The sequence below is a fragment of the Carcharhinus amblyrhynchos genome, chromosome 32, assembly GCF_965287045.1.
Source record: "Carcharhinus amblyrhynchos chromosome 32, sCarAmb.v2.hapA, whole genome shotgun sequence".
NCBI classification, from domain to species: Eukaryota; Metazoa; Chordata; class Chondrichthyes; order Carcharhiniformes; family Carcharhinidae; genus Carcharhinus; species Carcharhinus amblyrhynchos.
Window position 1 is genome coordinate 18,573,574 of NC_137355.1, and position 18,891 is coordinate 18,592,464.

At 46.2% G+C, this 18,891-nt stretch overlaps 1 long non-coding RNA gene across 1 annotated transcript in view; it reads left to right on the plus strand.

Moving 5' to 3' along the window:
* Positions 1-17,617, plus strand: part of LOC145360806 (uncharacterized) — a 40,947-nt gene extending 23,330 nt beyond the window's left edge. Inside the window, exon 3 of the long non-coding RNA XR_013889771.1 lies at positions 17,538-17,617. This is a non-coding gene — a long non-coding RNA (uncharacterized LOC145360806). The remainder of the gene's footprint in view (positions 1-17,537) is intronic.
* The last annotated feature ends 1,274 nt before the right edge of the window (positions 17,618-18,891 follow it).

An 18,891-nucleotide genomic window follows, 5' to 3' on the forward strand; every position in this document is an offset into this window, starting at 1 on the left:
TAGTGGAGAACATGTACTTACCAGAATGAGAAAGGAACGCTTCCCCATGTCTGACACCCATTGACAATATCAACACTAAAAGTCCATCAATCGTAAAGCTGGATACAAAGTTAACCCCAGACTTACCCTGTTGCAAAACAAGGGCAGCATGGTGGTACAGTGGTTAGCACTGCTGACTCACTGCGCCAGGGACCTGGGTTTGATTCCAGCTTTGGATGACTGTCTGTGTGGAGCTTGCACATTCTCCCTGTGTCTGCTTGGGTTTCCTCCAGTTTTCTCCCACACTCCAAAGATGTCCAAGTTGTTCCTTAGCATGGCTTAGGGGGATTAGCGGAGTAAATACATGGGATTACGATAGGGCTTGGGGGAATGCTCTGTCAGAGAGACAGGGCAGACTCGATGGGCCAAATGGCCTCCTTCTGCACTGAAGGGATTCTATGATTCTATGTACCTCCTTCAGCTCCAAATCCATCAAAGCGTTTCTATTGCACTTTTAAACCTTGTCCTAGAGGTTCTTTGAGTGAATTTAGCAACTTAGTGCCAAACGAGGGACAGATTTGTATTAACAAATTTGTACTCTCGGCTCATGCCCACCAAGAATTTGGTAAGTCTGCCCACTGTACTTGTGTACGAGTGCCCTGGACTTTGTTTGTACTCAGGTCCCAGAGGATTAGACCCCACCTCAGCTAAATATTCCAGAACTAAAGCTTGTATTTATATAGCTGCATCAACTTAGAATCATAGAATCCCTGCAGTGCAGAAGGAGGCCATTCAGCCCATCAAGTCTACACTGACTCTCCAATAGGGTACATTACCCAGGCCCACCTCATGCCCTATCCCTTAACCCCACACATTTACTTCACTAATCCATCTAACAGACACATCTTTGGACACTAAGGAGCAATTTAGCATGGCCAATCCACTAATCTGCATACCTTTGGACATTAAGGGCAATTTAGCATGGCCAATCCACCTAACTGGCACATTCTTTTTGGAGTGTGGGAGGAAACTGGAGCACCCAGTGGAAACCCATGCAGACACAGGGATAATGTGCAAAATCCACACAGGCTCCCAAGGCTGGAATTGAACTTGGGTCCCTGGCGCTGTGAAGCAGCAGTGCTAACCACTGTGCCAGAGTGCCGCCCTTAGTGAAAAATGGCTCAATTACGGCACCTGATGGAGCACAAACAATCAGAACTTGAAAAACCAGGCCACAGAAAGGACAGGTGACCAAAGGCTTAGGTAAAGGAAGAGAGAGAGAGAGAGAGAGCTAGCAAGGTGCAGTAGGTTCGGGTGGGAATTCCAGAACTGCTCAGTTGAAACAGGGTCACCATCAACGCCTTGTATAATGGCCATTCATAAACAGCTTATATTTACAATCTCTGAACCAGGGCAGTGCTCAATAAACTAATTATTAATATGAAATACGAAACAGACTACGAGCAGAATATTCCAGTTCCATCATGGTGGGGGAAGCACTGGAAAATGTGGCTGGCCATTCAAATGTCCATGGAGTCCAGCGGGACAGGAAAATCCTGTCAGCAGAAGGGGCCGTGAGATTCCACCCAGTTCATAGGGCTCATTTCCAAAGAATACCCACAGTGCAGAAGGAGACCATTTGGCCCATTGAGTCTGCATTGACTGGGCATCTTAGCCAGGCCCTATCTCCGTAACCTCGCACATTTATCCTGCTAATCCTCCAACCTACAAATCTTGGGGAGGCAACTTAGCATGGCCAATCCACCTAACTTGCACGTCTTTGGGATGTGGATGAAAACCCACGCAGACATGAGGAGAACGTGAAAACTCCACACCGACAGTCAGTCAAGTCTGGAATCAAACCCCAGATCCCTGGCGCTTTGAGTCAGCAGTGCTAACTACTGTGCCGCCTAAAGGTTCAGTACAAGATCTTTGCTCGGAATCACAGCGGAAGCATAGATTTGTTGATCATTTTAAGACAGAAAGTAATTTTCCACCCTTATCACATGAACAAAAGGTGTTTTTAGGAGCTCCCTTGATATCTCAGGTGACACTCGGGTATCAGCCTGACCTGGACAGATTGGAAATATTAGCTGACCTCAGCCCAACCTGCACTGGGAGGTATAACTGGCCTCATTTCGCTGGGTATAAGAAGGGTTAAAATGACCCATGTTTCCCTTTCTTGATCATTCTGCAATCATTTGCCAACACAGAGTAGCATGCACGTTGCAGAAACTAATCCGCTATTCCCTCGAGTGTCGGAGATTAAGGGGATCTTTAAAATGATTGAAGTACTTGACAAAGGACATGGAGAGAAACTATTTTTCCTGTTGGAGAGCCCAAGACCAAACTTAGAGCTAGTTTATTTCTGGAAGCATTTTTTTTCACACAAATTCTTTGTCCCCTCCTTCAAAGATGTTGCTGAGGCTGGGGGTGAACTGAGAACCTTTAAACTGAGATTGAGGGTCTTCAGTTTGGTAAGGCTATTTTAAGGGACACACCCTCACAGATAGACAGAAGTGGCGACAGCAAATCTAATTGAATGGTGGAGAATCAGCCTCAAGGGAGCTGAATGGCCTCCTCCTGTTCCTTGCACGCACAGGCTGTTGGTGGGGGGAGGGGGCAGTGTGGAATGAGTTGGCATTGTGATGCCTCCCCTGGTCAAACAGCTCAATGACGGAACTGTGCCTTCAAGGCAGTGTCAGGACTTCCAAGAGCAGAGAGGGAAAAAATGCTGAGAGGGGGAAACCAGAGAGAGAGAGAGAGCGCGAAAAGCTGTAAAAAGATATTAGTTTCCAAAATGACTGACAGGACTGATTAGCTAAAGAGATGAATTTCAGTGTTAATGGACATCAAGCGAAAATGAAATGAAATTGAAGAACGGATCAATAGTAAATATGAGGCAATTTTACATTGCTGGGTTTACTCTGAACTTGTGCACGGTGAAACATTTAAAACAGCTTGTTGTCAGACTTTGGTTCGGTAAAGTCTCACTTGAAATCAGACCCTGAGTTTGTTGCTGAGAGTCTGACAGGCTCTGGCTAACGGATACATCAAGGATCTACTGTCAGCTGCTGCATTCTTATTATTTTCAATCTTAATTGTACCCCCACTGCACCCTGATCTGTGTGGAATTTCAATCCATTTGACTTTCTTCTGTCTGAAAGCAATCACAAGCATTTCCTGAGACAGTTCGAAAATACATGGACAAAATTAATTTCACCACCATTTCAGAAATAAAGTTTATTTATTAGTGTCACAAGTGAAAGGCTTACATTAACACTGCAGTGAAGTTACTGTGAAATTCCCCTTGTCGCCACACTCCTGAGCCTGTTCGGGTCAACGCAGCTAACCTGCACGTCTTTCGGACTGTGGGAGGAAACCGGAGCACCCGGAGGAAGCCCACGCAGACACAGGGAGACGTGCAGATTCCACACAGACAGTGACCCAAGCTGGGAATCAAACCCAGGTCTCTGGCGTTGTGAAGCAGCAGTGCTAACCACCATTTGATTTGATTTCATTTATTATTGTTGCATATATTAACATACAGTGAAAAGTATTATTTCTTGCACGCTATACAGACAAAACATACCGTACATGGAGAAGGAAACGAGAGAGTGTAAGAATTTAGTGTTACAGTCATAGCTAGGGTGTAGAGAAAGATCAACTTAATGCGAGGTAGGTCCATTCAAAAGACTGACAGCAGCAGGGAAGAAGCTGTCCTTGAGTCGGTTGGTACGTGACCTCAGATTTTTGTATCTTTTTCCCAACAGAAGAAGGTGAAAGACAGAACGTTTGGGGTGTGTGGAGTCCTTAATTTTGTTAGCTGCTTTCCCGAGGCAGCGGGAAGTGTAGGCAGAGTCAGTGGATGGGAGTCAGTGCTTGATGAATTGGGCTACATTTATGACCTTTTGTAGTTCTTGGGCAGAGCAGGAGTCACACCAAGGTGTGATTCCACTAGAAAAAATGCTTTCTACGGTACATCTGTAAAAGTTGGTGAGAGTCATAGCTGACATGCCAAATTTCCTTGGTCTTCCGAGAAAGTAGAGGTGTTGGGGGAGGGAGGGGAACCACTCAAGAAGCCTGCCACTTGATTTTTAAGTTTGAATTGAGGAGGAGAATGAATCGTGATGTTTTGGTCTCTAGCACTGATTGTGATGTTGTCAGAGGCACCTTCTGGGTGAGAAATTAAATCAAGGCCCAGTCTGCCAAGTGGATGTTGAAGACGCCATGACCAGTACTTTTCGAAGAAGAGTTTTTCCCCTGACAGTCTGGCCAATTCCGATCCTGCATCCAACACTAAAGACAAACAGTCTGGTCATTTTATTCCGTTGCCATTTGTGGGATCTTGCTGTGCGGAGTTTTGCTACAACATTTGTTACATCACGGCAGTGACCACATTTTGTTGGCCAAAATTTTATGGCCCTACAGTGCAGAAAGAGGCCATTCAGCCAATTGAGCCTGCACCGACAACAATCCCACCCAGGTCCTATCCACATAACCCCATGTATTTACCCTGCTAACCCCGCTGACACTAAGGGGTAATTTACCGTGGCCAATCCACCTAACCAACACATCTTTGGACACTAAGGGGCAATTTAACATGGCCAATCCACCTATCCTGCACATTTTTGGACACTAAGGGGCAATTTAACATGGCCAATCCACCTAACCAACATGTCTTTGGACACTAAGGGGCAATTTAGCATGGCCAATCCACCTAACCAACATGTCTTTGGACACTAAGGGGCAATTTAGCATGGCCAATCCACCTAACCTACATTTCTTTGGACACTAAGGGGCAATTAAGCATGGCCAATCCACCTAACCTGCACATTTTTGGACACTAAGGGGCAATTTAACTTGGCCAATCCACCTAACCTGCGCATCTTTGGACATTAAGGGGCAAATTCTCATGGCCAACCTCCCTGACCTGCACATCTTTGGACTGTGGGAGGAAACCGGAGCACCCAGAGGAAACCCACACAGACATGGGGAGAGCGTGCAGACTCTACATGGACAGTGACCCGAGGCCAGAATTGAACTTGGGTCCCTGGCGCTGTGAGGCAGCAGGGCTAACCAACTGTGCCACTGAGTGGCAGTTGCTGGCATGGTCTTGGGATCTTCCAGTCCCACTGATGGTGACACCCTGCCGATTCCCCCGTAGACATTGGCAGGATGGAAAATCCTGCTGTTGCCCACTGGTGTCAGAAACTATACCAGTGGGGTGGTGGCTGGGGTGGGGAGGTTTGGGGGGGGAGGGGGCACAGAAAATCCCACCCAAATTGTTTTTTTTCTTCTTCTAGTTCTGGACTCCCTCACTACAGGAAATAATTTTTCTCCCTTTTTCTCTCTCTCTCTAAGTCATTGAATCCTTTAATCATCTCAAGGAGCCCAGTTATATATTATCTTTCTATTTTCTCCACTCTGTAGTGAAGGACGATGCATCGTAGTACGTCCCTGTCCCTGTTGTATATCCCCCCCCATCCCCCCCACACACCAGCCACTCAAATTCTCCAGTCATGGTGAAACAAGCTGCTGTTTATTAAGATTTCAGCTGTGACTCTCTGGCTTACCCCCTTCAGGCCTCCACTATCACCCTCAGTCAGTCTGTTTCAGCTTTCGGGCGCAGAGACTTGCCAAGACTAGGGTTACACAGCCGGTGCTTTCTCTTCATCTGCCGTCAAAAGTAACAATCAGATCTGTATCAAAACCAGACTTAAACAGAGCCAGACATTGCTGAAATGCACAGCATGTCACTCAGCATCTGATAGCATATCATGAGACCAGATACCACCCACGTTAACATAAGCCTTCTCTTCTCACATCTTGTGCACATTTGTCACTTTTTTTTCTGGCTCCCTTCAACTTTGGACACGTTTTCACTGTTTGCTTTCTGTCACACAGTCAGCCTGCCCCTTTGAAGCTTAGACTGTTTGCCCCTCAATCCTTTTGCCATCACTGGCGTGGCAGGGTGGCACAGTGGTTAGCACTGCTGTCTCACAGCGCCAAGGACCCGGGTTCAATTCCGTGCTTGGGTCACTGTGTAGAGTTTGCACATTCTCCCTGAGTCTGCATGGGTTTCCTCCAGGAGCTCCGATTTCCTCTCACAGCCCAAAGACATGCTGGTTAGGGTGCACTGGCCGTGCTAAATTCTCCCTCAGTGTAAGGGAACAGGCGCCGGAGTATGGCAATGAGGGGATTTTCACAGTAACTTCATTGTAGTGTTAATTTAAGTCTACTTGTGGCTAATAAATAAACTTCACCGCACATCGCTTCACCAAACTGCACTCCAGCTCTGCAACCTCAGTGCTGTGCCACGCCTGTGAAATGTGAGCGGAAGTGGAAAAGTCCTAATATGCCCACCAGCTGACTATTCACCTGCAGGAGGCCTCACAGTCGAACGCTGTCCTCTTCACAGCCAATGTTCGCACCGCTGTGTTTTTTGAGAATAGCACGCAAGATGGTGGTTAAGGGGTTCCCTCCCCACCCTGGGTCCCTAGTGCTGCAAGACAGCAGTCCTAACCACTGTGCCACCCAGAGGAGCTAAGCACTGCTCCAGAATCAAAACTGGAACCTTCCTGAATGTCACAACTCTGTTGCTCACTGCCCCAAATCACTGAGCCACTTGGGGCAGCATTATTGAGTCTCTCACACCTTTCGTATCCCCTAAAAACTACCTAAAACATATTCATATGATAGGAAAAGAAGGAAAAAGGAAAAGGGTGCTGACTAGATGTGAAACAAAATCCCATCAGCTCCCACTAGCAAAATCCCTGTTCAACAAAGCGCCTGTTTAAGTCTTTAAGAATTTACTGAGACAGGAATTCAGTCCCTAGGCCACTCCACAATCACCTAAGAGTTGAATATTAAGTTTCAACTTAATATACTCTGTAAACAAAAACAGACAATAAGGAGCAATGTTTTATCCATCTGCACAGAACTTAATTCAGTAAACTGACAGCTTTCTTAAGTGTTATGAGTTAACTTTACAGCTAACTTTGAATCAGTACAGTGGCACACTGGTTAGCACTGCTGGCTCACAGTGCCAGGGATCCGGGGTCGATTCCTGACTTGTGCAAAATCTGCACGCTCTCCCCATGTCTGCGTCGATCTCCTCCAGACGCTCCGGTTTCCTCCCACAGCCCGAAAGACACGCTGGTTAGGTGCATTGGCTGTGCTAAATTCTCCCTCAGTGTACCCGACCAGGCACTACAGTGTGGCAACTAGGGGATTTTCACAGTAACTTCATTGCAGTGTTAATGTAAGCCTACTTGTAACACTAATGAAATAAACTTTAAACAATCAACCTAACCTGCACATCTTTGGAATGTGGGTGGAAATCAGAGCACTCTGACGAAACCCACACAGACATGGGGAGAATGTGCAGACTCCACATAGACAGTGACCCAAGGACGGAATTGGACCCAGGTCCCTGGCACTGTGAGACAGCAGCAGTGCTAACTACTGTTCCACTGTGCTGCCCATGATGGGGAGAATTGTGTAGTGAATGTCATTGCTGTTCATGGGACTTCCAGCCTGTTGAAGTGAATGGATGGAGAGCCTGGGCTGGTAAAACCAGAGGGGGAAATCCCAGCCCGCAAGTGTTTATTTGAAGGTGGCTCATGTCATACTCATTCTGGGAGACCCCAACAGGGGGTGTTGTCAGAGAGCATTAATTCACACAAATGATGGCGGAAATCAGGAACCCTCTCTTCAAAAGACTGTTCAGGCTGTTGGGAGACATGGCAGTGGGCGTCAGTCAGAAATTTCTGTGCTGTGATTGTTTTTGTTAGGGTTATGGAACCAATGTGGGTAAATAGATTTGAGGTGCAGATCAGCCATGATCTAATGTTGAGGCAGGACGTTAGTTAGCACTGCTGGCTCACAGCGTTAGGAACCTGGGTTCAATTCTGGCCAAGGTGACTGTGTGGCGTTTGCACATTCTCCACATGTCTAAGAACTTAAGAACTAGGAGCACGAGTAGGCCATCTGGTCCCTCGAGCCTGCTCCGCCATTCAATAAGATCATGGCTGATCTTTTCATGGACTCAGCTCCACTTACCCGCCCGCTCACCATAACCCTTAATTCCTTTACTGTTCAAAAATCTGTCTACCTTCATTTTAAAAACACTCAATGAGGTAGCCTCAACTGCTTCACTGGGCAGGGAATTCCACAGATTCACAACCTTCTGGGTGAAGAAGTTCCTTCTCAACTCAGTCCTAAATCTGTTCCCCCTTATTATGCCTATGTGTCTGCATGGGTTTCCTCCAAGTGCTCTGGTTTCCTCCAACAGTCCAAAGATATACATTGATTGATGTGAGACTTCTTAATACACGGATTGGCCATGCTAAGTTGTTCCGAGTGTACCAACATGTGTAGGCTGGGGGGATCGGGCCTGGGTAAGATGCACTGTCAGAGGGTTGTGCAGACTCAATGGGCTGAATGGCCTCCCTCTGCACCATGAGGATGACTGAAAGGGACTGAATGACCAACACCCATTACTGTGTTTCTGTTCTATCTGTGGTCTGGGCCACTAAATCACCCCTAAATCACTGCGAATATCCTGGCATCTGGGAGACAGAGACCATCCAGGTTTCCTCAACCTCGTGGGAGGCATGGTAATCCTTTCCCCTTCCCTTATCGTGGCTCAGATAGGGAGCCAATTGTGTGTCTATCGACACAGCTCAACAGAATTAGTTTCATCTTGAAACACTGAAACACGACCATTTAAAAGTGAAATGCAAAATCAAAGTTTCTTTAAAAATTCCCTCCAGCAAATATGTAGTCAAAACATCCCCTTTTGAGAATAACCTCATAAACCACAGCCTAATTATAGAAATATGCAACCTAATCTGTTCCCAATTGCTATCTCGCAACCATTTTCATGTTTTGCTGGGAACTGAGTACATGTGGATATCAGGTGTGGGCAGGATTGGACTCAGCCATGGGAAGCATCACTCTTTTCCCCAGTCACGTAGTCCATTGCTACTTGTATGGGTTCAAACATTCAGGATGCCCACTCGAGTGATGCAGAAAAGAGTGGAGGCTCACTCCAGCATCCAAATGGAGATTTTTCAAGATAAATTATCCAAAGACTGGTGAGAATTGGATGTCAGGGATTGGTTGAAGTCGAGAGTACAGATACATTTAAAGTAGAGCTGGATACGCAAATGAGAAAGAAGGGAATAGAGGCTTAAGTTTAGTTTAAAGTTTATTTATTAGTGTCACACCTAGGCTTAGATTAACACTGCATTGGAGTTACTGTGGAAGTCCCCTAGTCGCCACAATCTGGTGCTCGTTTGGGTACACTGAGGGAGAATTTAGCATGGCCAATCCACCTAACCAGCACATCTTTCAGACTGTGGGAAGAAACCGCAGCACCTGGAGGAAACCCACACAGATACGGGGAGAATGTGCAGAGTCTGCACAGACAGTACCCAAAGCCAGAATTGAATCCAGGTGCCTGGTGCTGTGAGGCAGCAGTGCTAGCCACTGTGCCAACGTGCTGCCCTATCCACTCGTGTGATGCAGAAGCAAGTGGTGGCTCACTCCAGCATCCAAAAGGATTTCAAGAGTAATTATCCAGGGACTGGTGAGAATGTGGAAGTCAGGGAGTGGTTGAAATCAAGAATACAGATACATTTAAGGGAGAGCTGGATAAGCAAATGAGGGAGAAGGGAATAAAGGGTTACACTGATAGTCTTCATAGAAACATAGAAAATCAGAGTAGGAGTATTTGGCCTCTCGAGTCTGCGGCTCCATTCACTATGATCATGGCCGATCCTCTATCTCAACTCCCCAGCAGATGGCTCAATTGGAGCATAAAGGCCAGTATGGACTGCTTGGACTGAATGGCCTGTTCCTATCCTGAGAAATTCCATGTAAAAAAAAAATAAAACCATTAGCCCTCTCATTTCCAATAAACCAGGCATTTTTGCTGCACAGTCCAACACTAGTGGCCTCACAGCACCAGGGACCCTGGGTTCAATCACTGGCTTGGGTTACTGTCTCTGCGGAGTCTGCATGTTCTCCCCGTGAGTGCATGGGTTTCCTCTGGGTGCTCCAGTTTCCTCCCACAGTCCCAAAGATGTGCTGGTTAGGGTGCATTGGCCATGCTAAATTCTCCCTCAGTGTACCCGAACAGGCACCGGAGTGTGGCGACTAGAGGATTTTCATAGTAACTTCATTGCAGTGTTAATGTAAGCCTATTTGTGACATTAATAAAAAATAACTTGAAACTCCTCTGGGAGAGTTGTACAATGATAATGAGCTCTGAGAACACTGAAGCAGAATTTAACATTCTCTCACCCACCCTCCCCATCCTACCAAAGCACAATTGAACAATAACTCAATGAGGGGTATGGACAAAGTGGGTAGTCAGAAACTTTTTCCCAGGATGGAAGAGTCAGTTGCTAGATTTAAGGTTCAGGAGGCAAGATTTAAAGGCGATGTACAAGGCAAGTTTTTTACACAGAGTGTAGTGGGTGTCTGGAACTCACTGCCAGGGAAGGTAGTGGAAGCAGATACAATAGTGACTTCTAAGGAGCGTCTGGACAAATACATGAATAGGATGGGAATAGAGGTTTACAGTCCTCGGAAGGGTAGGGGGTTTTAATTCAGTCGAACAGCATGGCCAGTGCAGGCTTGGAGGGGCCAAAGGGCCAGTTCCTGTGTAATTTTCTTTGTTCTTACCACCAATCGAGATTACAGCCAAGCAGGATTCATTGCATTCCGCAGATTATGGAAACATTCCATACATTCCAACACCCTGTGAACTCAGTGCAACTTCCTGGAATCTATGCCCCTCCCTCTAATTGTGCATCCCATTATTAGAGGCTGCTTCTCAAACAGACTGAAGCATTGGTGTGGCAGTGCAGAGGAGGAGGGCAGTCCAGAGATCATCAGTTCAAATTCTACCATTGCTAACGTGCTTGGAATCAAGAAATCTGTGGACAAGAAAATATATGAGCATGAAAGCAGCTGAATTGTTGTAAGGTTCATGTAGCCCAATAGTATCCTTTGGTATACAGTACCTGCTACTGCTGCCAACTCCGGCCCAAACACGACTCCAGTTTACAATTGACTCTTGATCGACTTGACTGAGTAATTAGGCAAGTAGCTGGGGAGGCAATAGACTAGTGATATTATCGCTAGACTATTAAAGTTTTAAAGTTTATTTATTAGTGTCATAAGTAGGCTTGCATTAACACTGCAATGAAATTACTGTGAAATCCCCTAGTCGCCAGAGTCTGGTGCCTGTTTGGGTACACAGGAGAATTTAGCATGGCCAATGCACCTAACCAGCATGTCTTTTGGACTGTGGGAGGAAACCGGAGCACCTGGAGGAAACCCAAGCAGACATGGGGAGAATGTGCAGACTCCACACAGACAGTGACCCAAGCCGGGAAGCAAACCCGGGTCCCTGGCGCTGCAAGGCAGCAGTGCTAACCACTGTGCCACCATGCTGCCCCAATCAGCTAATGTTCTGGGAACCCGGGTTTGAATCCCGCAATGGCAGATGGTGGAATTTGAATTCAATAAAAGAAATCTGGAATGAAGAATCTACCATTAAACCATTATCAATTGTCGGAAAAACTCATCTGGTTCATTAGTGTCCTTTAGGGAAGGAAATCTGCCGTCTTTACCCAGTCTGGCCTTCATGTGAGTCCAGAGCCACAGCAATGTGGTTGACTCTCAACTGCCCTCTGAACAAGGGCAACTAGGGGATGGGCAATAAAACTGGCCAGCCAACGAAACCCATGTCTCACAAATGAATGAAAGAATAGTTGACATCCCTCCTGCTTCTCCAATCAGAAGCCTCACTCCACAGACAGGATTTTCCAGTTGCACTCGTTCCAAGATTGGAAGATCTTTAAATGTTCCATCCTGCCCACACATGGTGGGAAGGCCGGAAAGTTTACTCCGACTTGAGCACGTAAGCTAAGCCATGATTCTTCCTGAAGAAATGGCAAAGCAGGAATGGTTTCTCAGTGCTTTGGCCAACATTTACCCCTCAATCAACACCACCAAAGACAGAACAATATCAATTACCTCCATTCGAGCTTGGATCAACATAAGCTCCAGTGTGACTTAAGATCATTCTTGGCAAAAAAACAGAGCTCAGAACATAAAGTGCAGTCACTGGCAGGCGAAATCAATGTTCCAATCCTGAAAAATGTGGCTTTGTGTTGAGTGTTTGGCTATGTCTTAGATTAAAATAGCAAGTAAAGGAAGATGAGGGCAAACAGAGAGATTCCAACAAAAAGATAAAGACAGATAGAGTCAGAGTGTAGTAAAGCATAGGAGGAGGCCATTTAACACATCAAATTTGTGCTGGTTCCCTCAAAGAGAATCCAGTTTTACCTTTTTCTTTCTTCATATCCCTGCATTTTTTCCCAACTTCCTGTGTTAACCCAATTCCTTTCTGAAAACTTCATTGAATCCATACTCACCACCCAACCGGGCAGCACATTCCAAACCTTAACCACTTGTTGCCTAAAATATGGTTTCCCCCAAGTGCCCTTATTGTTCCTTTAGCAAGCGCCTTGAATCTGTGATATTTGGTTATTGACCCTTCAACCACTGGGAATGTTTAAAGACCTGTATCAAGTCTCCCTGTATAAAGAACAAAGAAAATTGCAGCAAGGCACAGGCCCTTCAGCCCTCCAAGCCTGTACCGACCATGCTGCCCGACTGAACTAACACCCCCTACCCTTCCAGGGAGCATATCCCTCTACACCTATCCTGTTCACGTATTTGTCTAGACACCCCTTAAAACTCAGTATCGTACCTGCTTCCACTTTTTCCCCCGGCACGAGTTCCAGGCAACCACCACCCTCTGTGTTCATCTCCCTTAAATCTTGCCTCTTGCACCTTAAACCTATGCCCCTCAGTATTTGACTCTTCCACCCTGGGAAAAAGCTTCTGACTATCCACTCTGTCCACGCCTGTCATAATCTTGTAGACTTGTATCAGGTCGCCCCTCAACCTCCATCATTCCAGTGAGAACAAACCAAGTTTCTCCAATCTTTCCTCAGAGCTAATGCCCTCTATACCAAAGCTCTCCAAAGCCTCCACATCCTTCTGGTAGTGTGGCGACCAGAATTGAACACTGTATTCCAAATGCAGCCTAACTAAGGTTCTATAAAGCTGCAACATGTAATGATGCACTTTTAGGGACTTCATTAGCAGTACAAAAAGAGACTTGTTTACCGTGATCTTCAAGAGCAGCAGCATGTTCGCAGCCAATTCTAGGAGAGCTCCTCCTCCTTGGGGGGGGCGGGGTTTGATTCCCCATTCTGAGTCCCGATTGGTCACTTGCTCCAAGTGACCCTCATATGCTGCTCTTAAAGGGACAATCACTGGACATCTATTCACTTCCTCTGGTCTGAGAAAAACATACCCCAGGTTCTCCAGTGGGGCCGATGCAGAGATGGATGGTGACAGGCAGGGAAAGGCACAGAGAGAAACACTGGGAGAATAGACTGAGAGAAAAAAAACAAAGGGTGTGATCTTAGCGCCCATCCATGCCACGCTCCCACTGCAGTGAAGATGGAGAATTTGGTGACAAGCCAAATCTCCGTTCACTGCAGTGAGATGGGAAAATCTCGCTGGCATGAGACTAAGAACAGGCAGACACAGACAATCAGAAAGACAGATGAAAGGGAAGGACATTGTTAGTCATATAGAAACATAGAAAATAGAGCAGGAGGAGGCTATTTGGCTCTTCAAGCCTGCTGCGCCATTCATTATGATCATGGCTGATCATCCAACTCGGAGGCAGAACTAGAGAGGCAGAATTGCAGGTTCACTAGATTGATTCCAGAGATGAGGGGTTTGTTGCACGAGGAGAGATTGAACAGTTTAGGCCAATACTGTCTGAAATTTAGAAGAACGAGGGGAGAGCAAATTGAGGTTTACAAGATGATAAAAGGTTCGGATAAAGTAGACGTGGAGCAGATGCTTTCTCTTGTGGGACATTCTAGGACGAGAGGTCAGAGTCTTAGGATAAGGGGCAGCAAATTTAAAACAGAGTTGAGGAGAAACTACTTCTCTCAAAGGGTTGTGAATATGTGGAATTTGCTGCCTCAAAGTGTGGTGGATGCTGGGACCGTAAATTTAAGGAGGAATTAGACAGATTTTTAATTGGGAATGGGGTTGAAGGGTTATGGGGAGAAGGCAGGAAAATGGGGATGAGGAGCATATCAGCCATGATCGAATGGCAGAGCGAATCGATGGGCTGAATGGCCAAATTCTGCTCCTAATCTTATGAACCTATGATAGCCTGATCTCACCTTCCCCTGTGTGGGTTAGTGGAAGATAAGGGAGTTGAGGATCACTAAGTCCTGCACGTAGATGTAAATTTTTAATTGTACGTTTCGTGTTTTGCTGAAAATTATTTCATTATAAATTCATGTGTCCTCAGTCACAAAGGAATATAAATGTGTCACCTTTAATTATATTCCCTTTCCAGTACTTTAGCGATTCCAATTACAGCAAAACAATTTTACATAGGCAGATGAATGTGAACATAGGAAAGTATAACAGTAAGATGCAACAATGCACAGATCTAAGGATTTTAATGTATTAGTGATTAGAGGTGGTAGTGGCAGCTGGCTTGGGAAGTACAAATACTGTATGGCTGAGTGCCGTATAGGTACTTTTTGAAGGGACTTTTTCCTCACTAACTTTCTTTCCTTACTCCCTTGTTGAAGATTGCTTAGGTACAGTTCTATAGGTAGTAGACGCCTTCAATAAGCCGAGTCTGACACTGAGTGTTGGCATCAATCAGGTCGTAGCTGGTGTTTTCCAAGCAAGCTTGATTCTGACCAGTTCTGATGAAGGGTCACCTAGACCCGAAACGTTGGCTCTATTCCCTCCCCACAGAGGCTGTCAGACCTGCTGAGATTTTCCAGTATTTTCTGTTTTTGTTTCAGATTCCAGTATCTGCAGTATTTTGCTTTTGCTTTGATTCTGACCTTACCTGGCATCCAACTCCGGTATGAATCACCGGACAGTACAGTGACACAGTGGTTAGCACTGCTGCCTCACAGCGCCAGGGACGTGGGTTTGATTCCCAGCTTGGGTCGTTGTGCGGAGTCTGAACGTTCTCCCCATGTCGGTGTGGGTTTCCCCCGGGTGCTCCGGTTTCCTCCCACACTCCAAAGATGTACAGGTTAGGTTGATTGGCCATGCTAATTGGCCCTTTGGCTGGAAGTTTGCTGGCACGCTCTCCCCCAATTCTGGGGCGGCCGAGATTCGGAGAACAGCATTCTCTGTTGGTCTTGGGTGGGATTGTACGAAACTTGGGCCGACGTGCTGGTAAAATTCCGCCCTTTGTGTCGGGGGATTAGCAGGGTCAATATATGAGGTTATGGGGGTAGGGCCTGGTGGGATTGTGATCGGTGCAGACTCAATGGGCCAAATGGCCTCTTTCTGCACTGTAGGGATTCTATGATTCTATTTTTTTTAAGGTAATTCTTGGCACTCCGTGAAGGGAACATCCTTACAAAAATATTTTCCTAATTTTACTTCAGTGTTTCAAAATTACACTGAAAATCAGCGGTTGTGGTGCAAGGGGAGAATGTAGATTTTCAAAGCTGTGAGGAAAAAGGCCTGTGGCGTTGAAAGGATTAAAGCAAAAATCGTGGTTATCTCATCCAACTCTCAATTGGGTCACCCTGGTTTTCTAACAGCAGCTTTCCCTTATTCCAACACAGCAGCCGCAAGGCAACAGACTCTCAACAGAATGCATGACGCCCACGTAGGTTGTTGCTGCCTGTTAATCACACAGTAATTACAGGTTACATAAGCCACAGATTGGAACCAAGCCTTTAGATTTTATTAGCACCTAATACAGCCTTGTAAGGTCACCAGCAGTTCTAATGCACTTCAGAAATCTCGACTTGTGACTCATAAGTTACAGTGAGAAAATGAGGCCAATTAGTGAAACTTCGGGGCCTGATTACAGAATCTGGGACCAGTCACACAGTTCAATCAAACGGCCAGCCGGTGAATATCTTTGATTCTCTCGTGACTGCTCAAGAAAGGAATGGTTTAAAGAAGCAGCCTTAAAATCCCTGCGAGGGCCAAAGTGGGAAACAACAACTAAAGCTAAATTTGTTCTTAAATAAGACAAAAATAGACAAGAGCAACTGAACCAATTTTTTTTTGATGCTGAAGGATTAATTAAGGTGTACATAAGAACATAAGAACATAAGAAATAGGAGCAGGAGTAGGCCATCCAGCCCTTCGAGCCTGCCCCGCCATTCAATAAGATCATGGCTGATCTGTCGCTGCTCAGTTCCACTTTCCCGCTTTCTCCCCATAACCCTTAATCCCCTCTCTTATCAAAAACCCATCAACCCGCCTCTTAAAAATATTTAGCGAGGCAGCCTCCACCACTTCAATGGGCAGAGAATTCCAGAGATTCACCACCCTTTGAGTGAAGAAGTTCCTCCTCAACTCCGTTCTAAACTGCCCCCCTTTTATCTTGAGGCTGTGCCCCCTAGTCCTACTGTCTTTTTTGAGCGGGAAGAGTCTCTCCACCTCTATCCTATCCATCCCATTCATCATCTTATAAGTCTCAATGAGATCTCCCCTCATTCTTCTAAACTCTAACGAGTACAAGCCCGTAGAACTACATTAGAGTCGGAAAGAGTGGGAAAGAAATTAAAATGATTCAAGACACGAAGGCTGGGTAACATCCAACATTGAGCTTGCAAAGCCTCTTGTACAAGGACTCTGGACTGAGGGAATGTTGAGATTCTGGGGAATGAAGGGCCTGCGTTTTTCTGGCTGGGCCACGCCCTTGATGGTCGGCTCAATTCCGGGTTGGGAAATCACCGCCGGCAGTCCCTTCCAATTCGGGAAGGCGGCTAGTTCCAGCATCAGGAGGTTTGCTCAGTCCAGTCTTCACCGTGGTGGATTTTAGGCCGCCAGGGAGGCACCTTGAGTAGGAGGTCAGCCCCAGACCAGCCACCAGGCTGCCAGCTTGTAGTTGGGCTGCTGGATGTTTGGTGCTGCTCCCTCATAGCAGAAGAAGAATCCCAGCGGGGCGGCAGGCGGCAGAGTGGCCATTAATCAGCCTGCCATCACACCACTGGGGGAGCTGTAAAAGTCAGCCTGTGATTTGGCATCACTAGGCCAGAATACTCCGACCTCGCCAGTGACTGGGATTCTCCAGTCCCGCTGCTGTGAACGGATGCCAAATTCTCCATGCTTGCTGGCAGTGGTAGCAGAGTGTGCAAGACCGGAAAATTCTGGCCATTACATATGAGAGCTGCAATTGTTCTCCCTGAGGAATCCTACCCATTCTTCTGTCTAAGCCACCACAATACAATCTCCAGTCTAAATCTGTGGCATCAGCTTAACATTCAATCGCCACCTCTTAGTTCATGGTAGCAGCTGTTGTATAGGGAAGAAAGAACAAATCAAAACTCTCAATGGCAAAGAATGAGTTCTCCAAAATCCAATTAAATTCTCTCATATTTTTTCATTCCAATAATCCATCTCACAAGTCAACTATTTCAAATATTTTCATCTCTTCTTCACAGTAATATTGATGAAGAGTCAAGACAAGAAGATTTGGATTGGAACCCTATTGACCGAGGCAATGGGAAGCAACTTGACAAGGTATTGATGACACGGGTGATGCAATTCAATGCATCTGGGCCTGAAATTTTTGTGCATTTAACGGCCCCAGAAGCAGGCGCCAAACACACTCCTGATCACGGTCAGCCCAGGAGTACGATTTCAGGCTGACTATCCAATTAGCGGCCAGCGTGTATGAAAGAAAATCTCTGCGAAAGATTGAGCGCTGTCCGGGAAGACAGGAAGGTGGTGCGCATTGAGAGAAGCAAGGGTGTGGGCTGGCGCTTCCAATGGACTGCTCAGGGAGCGGCTAACCCAGGAAGAAACGATGCCCTGAGTGTCTGGGCAGCACATTCATACACAGACCTCAGCCCCCAGCCACTTTGCTCATTTTATCTGAACCATGACCTTTCATCCTCCCTTGTATCAAGGCTGCAGCTTAAACATAAAGCTGCTTGGCCAATCGGCCCGTCTGCCAACTGCAAAGCAAAAGGGCATCTTAAAATTCAACTTGTCAGTTGGTGTTTGATTAATTTAAATTGGCTTCTTGATTGTCGGAGGGTGAGCTCCTGAGTCCCGCATCTGTCCACCAACTGAAATATCACATACGCTTACAATGGCGTCGGGACACACGTGACATCGTCTCACGCAACTTCACACACTCAGGCATGCTCCCGAACTTTGCAGGTAAAATTCTGGCCTTGATGAATTGTTGAATATGGAAATGTAGAATAGAAGGCCATTTAACCCCTTGAGTCTGTTCTACAGTTCAAGAACATGGCTAACTTCATACACCTACCTTTGACTTGCATCAGGAAAAAGCAATTTCATCAGAAGTTGAGTGATTTTGATTTGATTTATTGTCACATGTATTAACATACAATGAGAAGTATTGTTTCTTGCGCACTATACAGACAAAGTATATCGTTCATAGAGAAGGAAACAAGAGAGTACTGAATGTAGTGTTGTAGTCATGGCTAGTGTGTAAAGAAAGATCAACTTAATGCAAAGTAAGTCCATTCAAAAGTCTGACAGCAGCAGGGAAGATGTTGTTCTTGAGTTGGTTGCTACGTGACCTCAGACTTTTGCCTCTTTTTCCTGATTTAAGAAGGCGGAAGAGAGAATGTCCAGGGTGCATGGGGTCCTTGACTATGCTGGCTGCTGTGCCGAGGCAGCAGGAGATATAGACAGAGTCAATGGATGGGAGGCTGGTTTGATCTGGGAGTTATTGGTCAGAATTCTCTTGCCTCGGGCTAGGATTCTCCAGTCCTGCTGCGGTGAATGAAGATTTGGCTGAGTGCCAAGTTCTCCAGTCTC